This window comes from Haliotis asinina, chromosome 2 (genome assembly GCF_037392515.1).
Source record: "Haliotis asinina isolate JCU_RB_2024 chromosome 2, JCU_Hal_asi_v2, whole genome shotgun sequence".
NCBI classification, from domain to species: Eukaryota; Metazoa; Mollusca; class Gastropoda; order Lepetellida; family Haliotidae; genus Haliotis; species Haliotis asinina.
In genome coordinates this window covers 69,209,484-69,222,135 of record NC_090281.1, presented here as the reverse complement: position 1 = coordinate 69,222,135, position 12,652 = coordinate 69,209,484, and the positions used below count along the sequence as shown (strand labels likewise).

The 12,652-nt window shown below is 39.2% G+C and overlaps 1 protein-coding gene across 3 annotated transcripts in view; it reads left to right on the top strand.

Annotated features, from left to right (window-relative positions):
* Positions 1 to 12,652, top strand: part of LOC137274209 (uncharacterized) — a 138,574-nt gene that overhangs the window by 27,379 nt on the left and 98,543 nt on the right. The window contains exon 1 of one of the 3 annotated variants that reach the window (XM_067807266.1): positions 9,559 to 9,625. The exons of the other annotated variants lie outside the window; for them this stretch is intronic. The gene's annotated coding sequence lies outside the window, so the exon portion shown is untranslated. Of the gene's footprint in view, positions 1 to 9,558; positions 9,626 to 12,652 lie in introns of those variants that run through there. 3 annotated transcript variants of the gene reach the window in all.

Below are 12,652 nucleotides of genomic sequence, written 5' to 3'. Positions count from 1 at the left end.
CACAGCACACCTTATATAACCTGTATGATCATATAAAGATACCATGAATCAGCTAGATTCTTACTCAAAATGCATTAAATAATCAGTTTTAATCCAGTTAATCCCGTTAATCGGATTTTTACTTGCAGTACTATTTCTTTAAATACTCTAAGACTATTACTGTCACATTTATCGAGTAATCCATTATCCGTTTTATCGATTAAAATCCAGTTTTTAAATCTACTCTTTATTTTTTCAGGCAGTTTGTTAGTAAGCACTGCAATTGTACAAAAAGTATACATGTGATCCGCTGATATGGAAATATCTATCTTGGATGATTTCAATGATATTGTCAGCCTTGAACGTCTAAACATGTTCCCATAAACAGCAGGTAGATGCTGATTGCATTCAACCAACGACTGGCATCATGTCATATACGAAATACTCTTGAGTCATTTTATATGCATTATCAATGAGTATCAGTAACCCAGTTTTATCGAAAGAGGTCTCCTCTTAACGGTATCGGGTGGCAGACTCGCTGACTTGGTTCACGTATGTCATCGTATCCCAGTTGCATAGATGGTGCTCATGCTGTTGATCACACGATTGTCAGGTAACTGCTCAATTATTTATATTCTGTCGGAATATAGATCGAATATTGCTGAGTGTGACGTTAAACAACACACAAACATACAGATGTGTACATGGAACCTGTTGCTCCGATTTTGGATACCGGTTAAAATCAGCAGCGTTCAATAACTATTTTATCAACTGAATGGTTGTATCGAACTCCTTGGAGTCCTAGGGCTGATACGGGTCCGATTTTTACCCGGGTACTCTACCCTCTATTACCCTACCCTACCCGGATACCCGTTATGTTTAATTCTTGTTAATTTCATGAAAGAATAACCTATTACTTTGATTGGTCTATTAAGTCACGTGTCCATAAACGGGTCCGGGTATTGAAACTGTTACCCGGGTTCAACGGATCACACACCCGTCCCGGGTATCCGCGTTACCCGTCCAAGTCCTACAATGATTTCGTCACACTGAGTGTTCCTTATGCATATCCTAGTCATGAAGATATTTGAGATATCTGAAGACATCACCACAGTCCACAGCAATATATATCTCACACTGACATTTCTTAATGTAACCTTGCTCCTGTCTGGTTAAAAAAGTAAAAATAAATAAATAATAATTAAAAAAACATTGACTCTTGGCAATTGGTTGTTAGACTGTTGGTCTAAATGATGTAGACTCGGGTTCGAATTCATGTGTACATAATCCGTTTTTAGGCTTTCATGTTCTGTATTACAAGTAATATTACCGTATGATATATAACATTTGATCACACGGTCAAAAAAAGAAACAAACAAAATCAGTCAATGCCCAAAAATATCTTGCACAATGAGCGTCTGAACAATTCTGATAGAAAAGTACCCGTTTGTCAAATGCTGGAGTCAACATAACCACGTTGACCTTAAGCCACCCCTGCTAATATGGCGTACGTGACGTATGAAACATACTGTGTGTGTCACAAGTCCTCAACACATAACTTGGGGCCTTTGAAAATATTCCACTTGCTCTTGAATCAATATCAAATCCCTTTTTCCTTAGAAATCCGGAGATAAGAGATATGTTTGACTTGAATGATATCTCCTTTCTTTGTTGAGATAATTCTTTGCTAAAGAGGCTGTTTAACTGATTCAGTCACGTACTGTTCAATATTACATTGAACTACGAAGTTTACCAAGACTCTGAAAACCAAAAAGTTATTTTTTAAATATTGTTCCGGTGTATATTTAATAGAACTCTTTATAGATGTACAGGGTGATTTTTCCATCGACTGGAAATATATTTCACTTGATAACCTCGTGGATGAATATAAGAAAGACGGCAATGTGTAATTGTTTAGTTCGTAATAGCCATTAGCTGCAGATATCACAAGTGCTATCGGAACAAACAGCCTTTAAGAAAATATGCATTAACTTCAGTTGTTGATAAATATCAAAACACACACTCATTCACGCGTATTTGACACCTAAATTTATGTAAATATGGACACAATTAAAAACCCCAAATATGAGAAAATATGCATTTGGATTTAAATAATTAAAGTGTTTATCGTAGTTGATAAAAAGCTAATGTGTAAATATCAGACTTGGATGATCACAAATATGTATGAAAATGTGTGGTTAATGAACTGGAAGAGAAACATAATACTTATTTATTTGTGGAAGTTGGAATCTAAGAATCGTCGGATAATAGCATTGTAACTTTATTAATTTGGTTAACTTTGGCGACAACGTGACACTGTCCCCTCTGTGATTCCATGAAAACCATTTCCACATGCACTAGCCTATCGTGTTTGGGCGTTTGAATCAAACATGGTGCTAGTGTGTTTCACCACCCTTCTATTTCGCTGTTTATGACTTAGTGTTTTATTTCACTCAAATATTGGATCGGATGCGTCACTGCATGTTCTAACATGACCTTTCAGGTGACCCGTAAGTACGCAGTTGCATTGACTTTAGAGTATAACTGACCTCATCACTGTTACATTTGTGTATGACAATCAAGTTCTAGGGTGTTCTCAGACTCTTGTTTGTGGTATATTCGTGCCCTGCATTGAGGGTCCCGGTGTGATCAACTGGTTACAGCCGAGTGTATATACTCCATGCATTGAAATTATGTGTCATGATAGACTGTCTGTATCCCAGTATATATAAACTGCATGCACTGAGATTTCGTGTCGTGATAAACTGTTTATAGACCAATGTAGAAACTCAATACACTGAGATACTGCGTCGTAATATACTGTTTATTGCCCATATATTTACTCCAGACATTTCGAAGCCGTGTTGTAATGAACTGTCTACAGACCGATGTGTTTACTCCATCTATTATGTATGGAAATATTCCGTAAAGGTAATGTGTGAAGCTCAAGTACAAACTATTCTACGTATAGACCAACAAGAAGTACCCGTATAATACTATACACTATGTTGCCTCATATACACCGTGAAAATGTGTCCCAGACAGGTTCGTTCGTAGTCCCATAACTGTTATGCATTTAAGAAAAAGTGTTTAAGATAGTAAAGAATATAAAATCTAAAGGTGGAACAGATCCTTGGTCCCCCGTCTTCACCCCCTTCACATTCAATTGAAGTTCATTGTGTGTAATTACTATATAGTTACACTTAACATCTCCCTCAGTTCAAATATATGGAAGTATGGGAAATACAGATTTAAGAGTATCGACTTAAGAGTGCATAATCGAATGGGCATTCACATGATCTTCCACTTTCAGTATGTTAACAACAACAGCGACAAAGTTAATATGAATTAGCACGCCGTTTCAAACGTTGGCAGGATGCGAAAGTACATCACCTTGTTTATTAACCCTGTACTTTGGAGCTAACGCTGAATTTCATTTTGTCTTGTCATCTTCATGTAAGCGATGTGTATTTGTAACAACATTTTTGGTTAATATTTGCATATTGGAGTTGTACATAAGCCAAGCAAGTGCCAAATCTGATTGGAACATCTAATTAAATTGTATTATGAATATTTGACGTTATACCCAATGATGCACTTATATTTAGATTGTGGGGACGTACTGTATCAGTTTATGATTAGGCGTGTGTTTAGACTGTCAGGCGATAGATAATTTTGGGTGTTTAGACTCTAAACGTGATTAGATAGAACCTATCAAACCCGTATTGCGTTTGGATATAAACACGTTCGTACGCATATTTTGTATGCAATTAAAATGTAAGCACATTTACGCAACGTTACACCGATGGAACCAGGAAGTCGATGCTACAACATCACTTTTCATTATAACGCGCGCTCGGTGTGTATTCCAAGATCACCGTTGTGATAGGGAAGGCTTGTAGAAACCCGAAATGCAAGGTTTGTGTTGCAGACACTCCTGTCTAAAGGATTGGGCTCTGAAAAACCTGAAAAATCACAGGAACTTCGTCATATATATGACGTGTGGTTCATTGACGTGCGTGTTTTTATATTTCTTTTTGTTTTGGTATTTTTGTTTGTTTGTTTGGGGGGTTGTTTTCATTTAGTTAATTAGTTAGTTAGTTGGGGTGTGTGACTGCACTGTATTTAACCCCACCATTCTAGAGCTTATCCAGTAGGAATTCTGGAATAACAAAACATGGGTTTCCTTTGACATCCATTCCTATGATGGATTTTAAGATGAACGTAGGATATGGATCCTAACTTATGTCAGTCTAAATACAATAGATTTATATTCCTTCAACTTATACCACCACAAGGCAAAATACACTCGCCTAACACGTACAGTCAAAGATATACCGTCACAAGACATGTGCGTGTGTATGTGAGCACGTGTTTGTTGAGGTGCTGCTTGATAACACAGTTAAAAAATGCCCGGAGGGAGGGGGACAATCCACAGTCCCGGACCTTGGCGTTGGTACAAACGTCTTAATCGGCGGACCAATGAAATGGGATCATTGATTTTTTAAAATTTCCCCTTCCTTGATCATTTTGCAACATTTCACCTAACATTCTCAATTAAGTCTTGAAATAAACAAAGTTATCTAACTGTTTGTATACAGTTTGAGCGCCTCGTCAGCCACACTAGTCTGAGTTCCTTTGAAATAATTATCAATCAAATACAACAGACTTGAAAAGAGCACGATCTTTATACAAAGGGAAAAGAAAGATATCAGCGGGAGTTGGAGGGCATGTTGACCTTTAACGTCATCACGAATATACGTCCGTCCGGTAATGTATCGGAAAACTCGCCTTCTACTCCTTGTATATCTTTCTCTGGTATGTCGGATAGTCCTCTAGACAGGATATTTAAACACGTTGACCCACCAACTCTCAATAACTTCCTCTTCACGAACGTTCAAGTTGCAGAGGCTCATTTCTGTCCATGTCATCAGTTGATTTTCAAGCATGGCGTATACGTCGTGCGTAATGTATGCTTACATACTTGTATGCTAGCACGTCCAACTCTGGCTCTCTTTAACGGCAGGATCTTCGCTACAAAGAACGAAACAAGTAAGTTGTGAACATTCAAAGTAATGTTACGGATGGAGTGTTTGCTTTCTTTGCTTATTAGTGTACGAGGGTCGGTCAAAAAGTAGTCTTCCTCACCTAGAAAATGGTACAAATGCAGATGTTTGTATGCTTTATGTTTCTACAATCTATCTGTCAAATTGGTTTTGCAATGTTCCAGCCTCACGATTCCCACTTTGCTTGACCTTTTATGTTGGTACTCTAAATAAATAAAACATACGATAAATATATCACAAACACCAGGAAACAAAATACATAAGAGACATTTTGTGTGTTTGATATAGATAGACGTCCGCTAGAATCATGCTTAGATATTAATGAAAAAACAGTTTCAAATTGCAAAGGCTTGTGAAAGTGATTCCCACTTCATGTGCAATGAAAGAGCTTGCACTACCCACCCTCTTTTAGATGACGTAATTGAGTCAGTTTAGGTTTACTCCGCACGCAGCAGTGTTTCAGCTCTATGGCGGCGGTCTGTAAGTAATCGAATCTGGACCAGACAATCCAGTGGTCAACAGCATGAACATAGATCAACTGGGAACCCATAACATGTGTCAGCCAAGCCAACAAGCCTGACCACCCGATCCCATCAGTTGCCTCTTACGACAAGCATAGTCACATTTTGTGGCAAGCATGGGTTGCGGTAGACCTAGTCTGCCCCGGATCTTTACGGGTCAGATGACGTCATTGTAAGGACATAACTTATTATAATGTTTTCACTTATTCATACTTGAGAGCAAGGGTTCAAACTAAATACTGAATGGTCAAACAAGTGGCAGGTCTCAACAAGTTGAGTACATAATGACAGTTCTCATGTCATTTTCTCCATTTTCAAAGAAGTATTATACCCCAGTGTGCTGTGATGGCTAATCGTTAACCACATTACCCAATGTATGGCTTTGCTAACAATTCTTTAAAAGAAACTGGAAGCTTGTCAAACATTGGACATCGAGAATACTGTTAAGCAGACTACTTTTTGACCCACTCTCTTAATGCGTGTCGTCATTATATAAAACAGTTAATTTATTTGCTCCTGCTTTCAGTCCAATGTCTGTTTGGTGTTCCCTCAATTATTCACAGGTTGATTTAGCTGAAACATCAGTGACTCGGGCGTTACACGTGTTGAACCACTCACTTATTCTGAAGTTCGTCCGTCAGTCGACAACGTTTTCGTATTATTAATTGCATTACTGAAGCTGATTTATGATTTGGCACTGGGTTCCTTCGTGTTCCGTTGTCGTAAACACGATCAGTACTCACAAATAACTTGTTACTTTTCAAGGTTTGAATTCGGTCAGTGGTGACTATGTAAAATATTAGTGTATCAGTCTTTAGGCTCCAAGCGACATAGTGGGAACAGAGAGATCCTGAGTTCACATGGATAAGCTTTTACCTGAAAGCTACACAATGAAATAGCGCCGACGCAATATTTGACATTTTCCGCGATAACTCTACTGTGTCTGGTTACGGTCGTTCGTGTTAGAAGATTGTCGCACTACGTCACATGAAGTAGCAATTCTGTTTCACACGGAAATGTGATTAAGGAAAGACCTGATGATCTGCCACTGCAAGTCATGGGCGTTGCTGATAATTAATGGTTCTGATTGAAAATTGAACATTTTGTCATATGTTATTTCATGGAATCATCTTTCGCTTGTAAAACACATTTCACTTGTCATGAAACAGTTGTTTATACCCACATGGCGAACTAAAGAGAGATAATCATGAAGAGACGATATTTCCTCTTTAGAAAGGACCAACGTCATGAATTGTCAAGAATATAACAAGAAAACGGGATCAAACATATCGATCCCCCAAACTGATTTTGTGAAAATACAATTTGAAGTGCGCTGTACTAAAGATGAACTTATCGATCACAGTGCACACACGAGCAGACGACCCAGTCCAGGGACAGTTTTTGCACACGGAACATCTTATGCTGAAAACTGAATCTCTTGAGCACATCTGACATAAAGTGAAATTTTGGTCAATTATTGGATTATACGCTTTGACATAAACTTCTACAAAGATGTGTGCGACAAAGCAAGAATATAACGTACGGTGTTGCTTAACCCAGTAAAGTTTACAGACACAGAACAAACGCGTCTGTCACCAGCATTTTGAAGCAAAGAGTGTCTTTATCCATCTAGAAAGCTGAAAACGTCAGTTTTATTGCGTTCACTTCATTGATTATCAAAATTAACGTTTAACGTCTGTGCCAAAGAAGGTGCAGAGTCAGCCATGTTTCAAGGTGACTATAAATTAATGGAACACTTGGGAATGTATTTGGTACGGGTGTCATGTTAGCGTTTTGGAGTGGTTCAAAGACTGAACATGGTACAGTTTTCATTTGGTTTAGTCCCGACTACTTCATGTATATTTCAATTGAAATGCGTAAAATGAACTATGATTACAACAAATTAAAATTATTGGTCCGTTTGAGTCCGTGATAACTTGAGGCCTGTGCAGATCCGGCTTAGAATTGATCAGCTTAGAATTGATAACGGGATCAGATGGCCAGGCTTTCTGACATGGTTGAAACATGTCCCAATTTCGTTGATCGACGCTCATGTTAATGATCACTGGATTGTCTAGTCCACACTAAATTAGTGACAGACAGTACCACATACCGTACGGCGTAAGACTAAACTCATTCACTTCTCATGGTGTAATTGCTTTTTTTGATATTCGTAAATACAATTACATTGTAAGTGTGTATATAACGAACTGGGTAATATGAATCAATGGTCATAGCAGGTCTTTTGGATAATCAAATCACTGCATTTAGTAAATTTGGTATTAACTGCACAAGTAACATATTTCGGGCTGGAATCACGATGGTTATAACCCAGTCGGAGCTGGTTGGGGTAGCTTAGTGGTTAAAGCATCCGCCCGTCAGGCTGAAAACCCGGGTTCGATTCCTCACATGGATACAGTGTGTGAAGCCCATTTCTGCTCTCTCCCTCCTTGATATTGCAGGAATTTTGCTAATTGCGGCCTAAAACCATACTCACTCACTATAACTCTATGAGAATTGTATGACATATGTTTGACTGACAGTTATCTTTAAGTTTACTTATATTTAGAATTTGTAAGAAACAGTCACATACATGAAGAAAGGTGTATTATATGTCAACGCATTTCCTTGATAATGCAAAGTGCCCAGTGGTCGCGTGATAAATTACGGCGTTTACCTCGTGAAAATCAATTTTCATGTTTTGTCAACCACAGGTTCAGAATTACAATATCTCTATCAACACCTCCACAGTACGCCAAATAAATTAACACCTTATAGTATAATCCATAAAATAAAGAACAACATTGACCTTCAGACCCTTTTCATTCTTTGGTCTTTAGACATTAATGTCACTATTGGTAACGCCTTGGAATATTTATTGTTATAGTATCGTGAAATGCAAGTTGGGAAGTCAAGGAAACTGAAGATAAACACTTTATATAATGGATCGTTCTGTTAATTTCTTTTCACAGGAAAATGTCTCAGAATGTTTTACTTGCATAAGTTTTACTGTGGCCTGACGTGACCTCGTGACCTCGTGTGAATTCAAAAAGTATCATTCTGTCTTAAGTTTCTCCCATAAAAGGAAAACGTCAGTGACAAACGTTCTGGGAACAAATGATCCTAGACACTGAGTTGGTTAACGGAGATTTGATACATGCGCCAGGTCTGGATGTATGTTTAAGAGTGACAAATACCAAAGGTTAACGTCAATTGTGGTGTGGCGTTACACCATTTGCGGCATTTGGAGAGAACTATGTTTTTCATCTGCAATAAGTCTTTTCCTTGTAGAAGAAATTTTTAGTAATGACAAAACGCTTCGATGTAAATCTGCATCAAACCCTAGTTAGAATATCGAATATTTGCTATTGTGCAAATCTATTTGTGCAATGATTGTATAAGTGAGTGACTGAGTATACTTTTACGTCACACCAGAAATGGTCTCTACTCATTGTCACCATGTAGGGAATCGACCCCGGGTTTCATTCGTGACGAGCGAACGCTGTAACCACTAGGCTCGCACACCGCCATGAGTACGTCCGGAGCCCTGGAGCGGTGGTTAAAGGTTATGGTTAAAGCGTTCTCTCGTTACACGTAAGGCCCAGGTTCGGATTCGAACATGGTTCACTGTGTCCATCAGTGGTGTTCCTCAGTAGTGATAAGTCTGAATAAGTGTAAACTGGCTTGAAATCCTATTCACACAATCTTTGCTTTTGCGTAAGTTTCCATACTGAAAATCATATACGACTCTACAGATAATCACTTGTGATTGTTTGTCATTTGCAGAAACCCGATGAAATAAACATTAAGGAATAAAACAGACCTAGAGAGGTCAGGGCACAGGACAAAAGTTTTCCGCATGATTCATGTGCACTTGGTGAAACACAAAAACCACGACTACTCGAGAAACTTGTCAAAACGTGCATTTCATTCAAGCAAGGAAATTTAAATGTATCCTATTTTAAGCAACCCTGTGTCTATAACCTTTATATACAGCTGGCGGAAGGCGCCAAAGGAAGACACTATGAATGCAATCTCTCAACACAGGAAGATTCGGGGGTAAGTATTTTTCAGTCACAAAAAATGGTTTAGGTCAATGTCTAATAAGTGATTCTTCGTTTTGTACACGTCAAGATAAACAACAGCTTTATGAAACCTACACTCTGACTACTAACACCGACGCATGTTAGATTGACAACATGCCATATATGTGCACACCAATCCCAGGAATTACAGTCTCAAGTCTCAGCTGGTAGACCTTTAAATACCTGCTGTACTATGATGTATACCATCTTTTCATTTGCTATGGTTGGTGGTGATGGTGAGATGGACTAGGCTGCAGCTGCGCAGTTATTCGCCTCATATGGCTGACCCCATAAATGTCTTATTTGAAAACTTTTATTTTAACATTAACGTTTAGATTTATACCAGTGATAACACTTCACACAGATAAAAGTGTCAGTTGTTGGTTTCCATGCTGCATATTTCCTTATTTGAACAATGTTAAAAGCATCGTGTTAAATGTAACACTATTCAGTTTAAAATTTAGTTTCATAATATTTTCCGTTACACAGAATGTACATGGATCTATTTGGCGTTGTAAAGACAGAGGCAGTTGGAGTTAAGGTGAAGCAGCGGGCCATGAGAGACAGAAGTCTAAATGTATATCATATGTCATATGTAAAACGTGAGTGCGCATCCGAGAAATGCATTTTTGAAGCGGACGTGAGTGTCTCTCTGCCAACGCGATGAAACTATGTATTTGACAAAAAAGGTAGGATACCTTATGCGACGTTTCGGATTTGATGGTTTCCAGTTTACTTGTTGGGTGAAGGGTGTTGCTCGTGACTCTGCTGACTGGTGGTTGAACTCTGTGAAAGCACGTAAAAGGTACTGAATTTCTGTAGACGTAGGGGTAGGCTACGGGGTGAATGAGAGATTGTTCTGGTGAGAGTGGATATTATGCCCGTTTTGGTTGTCAAGGGTGAGTTAGAGTTAATGTATATATATTGGTCGGAGTGATCTGGTTTCCTGAAGACACTGGTTAGATCTGGTTGAGTAGGAGTCTGGTTACGAGGGCGTCTAGAAAGGGAAGTTGACCATTGGCCTCTGTTGCTGAGGTGAACTGGGCAACGGCGTGCTGTTGGTGTTGCGGGAAGATTGCTGTGTCTTGTTGTGCATTGACGAGGGTGTCATCGGCTTCCCGTACCGGCAGCTTTTGAAGCGTAAGGTGGTGAGTGCTTGCTGTTGGCGACATGTGGATTTGGAACAGATGGGAGTCCATTGGCGAGCCAAGGATTTCACGTAGTAGTCACCTTCCTTCGTGAAGCAGGTGGAGGCGATGCATCCTGAAATAGCATCCGATCCTGCACCCAAATGTATCTCCTCATCTTCCTAAGAAAGACCTCGCACCACATCGGCCGTGTCCTGAAGCGACAAGAGAGCTTTGAAACCATCTTCACCAGCTCTACACCCCTGAAAACCAAAGGCCAATGTTTTGGAACTCACCAAAACAACTCACCAAATTCGTTGTCTACCAAATCTGTTCTGACCGTGGCGATGTCTGTGTAAGTAAAACTTCACGTCACATGAACGTCAGAATCAAAGAACACTCAACGGCAACCGCCTAATCAGGCAAAACCACATCATCAACCGTCGTGGCCACAACATCGAGTGAGACATGTTGAAACATCATCATAAACCTCCACCAAAAGAAAACCGAGGATATCTCATCCAACCAACCTGACAAAATCACAAAGCACTACAGAAATCATTGAATACACAATGTTGTATTTAAAGTGGTCAAATGTAAGAAATGTTATAGCTGGGATTACTATTTCTTAAAGTACAGATTCTAGACTTAGTACTTTTGCTAGGTTGAGACCCATCTGGGAATCGAACCTTCACTCTCAGAGTGAAACACTACTCGGTCACCGCGACTTTCACAAACTGGAAATCAGACAACTTATAGTCTAGATAATGCACTAGGCAATCGAGATATTAGTCGATCCATAAAAAAATCTCAGAAGTCTTTAGCAATCCTCCGTAGACGATTCAGGAGTTTACAATATAGCGGAATGTCCAGTTTACTGATCTATAACAATTAACGGAGAACTCGCTCTATATGTTTTGATTTGAGAGCACTTGTGAGCTCTCGAAGAGATCTGTAATGCAACCATTGGGTTTTGGAAATGGTTACGTAATTTTATGCCTTCTTACTCAAACGGAGTACAGCCTATTGAACCGCATCATCCACTGCAGTGGTACGCCCAGGGGTACGCCCAGAGGTATGCCCCCTCCAGGGACCGCTTGTTGTCTTGATCATATACCCTCGTGTGCCATGCTCAACACTTTCCGGTTGGGTTTGCTCAGAGTACTAGCTAACATTTTGTGATATATATGAAATATTGCTTCAATAAATTTGTCTTAGTGACAATACTGGTGTCGATCGGATGGAAATTCAAAAAGCATTGACAGAAAGATTGTTATCACTGAAGAGTTCATTATTTACATACCCTTTTCACAAATATATACGACATTTCTTGTTTTCGTTATTTCCTTGTTTGCTGTTAACGGCTGATGACGTCAGTGTACTCTAGTGTTGCTGTTTCAGTAAGTTATTATCTGATCTGATAAACCTTCCTGTGAAACGACAGCATTTCCGTGGAGATGCTGTTTACTTTATAAAGAGAAAAGACCTACAAAAGAATGTAGATTATCAAACCTACATTCATATTCCGTGAAGTTCCTGGTTAGAATAGATCTTCAGTAACCCATAGTTGTTGGAAGCGACAACTAACGGGATCGGGTGGACAGGTTCGCTGTCTTGGTTGACACATGTCATCCTATCCCTGTTGTGTATATCGATGCTCATGCTTTTGATCTCTGGATTGTCTCGTCCAGATTACTTACAGGCCGCCGTATAGCTGGAATATTGTTCAGTGAGGCGTAAAACTAAATGGACTCACTCACTCACTCACTCACACACTCATTTACGGAATTGTGCAGAAACGGGTCAGTGTACTGACGTTGCCACGTTATAATAAAGGTCTCGAAATACCCTTAGTTTGCCCCATGTTGAGAAAA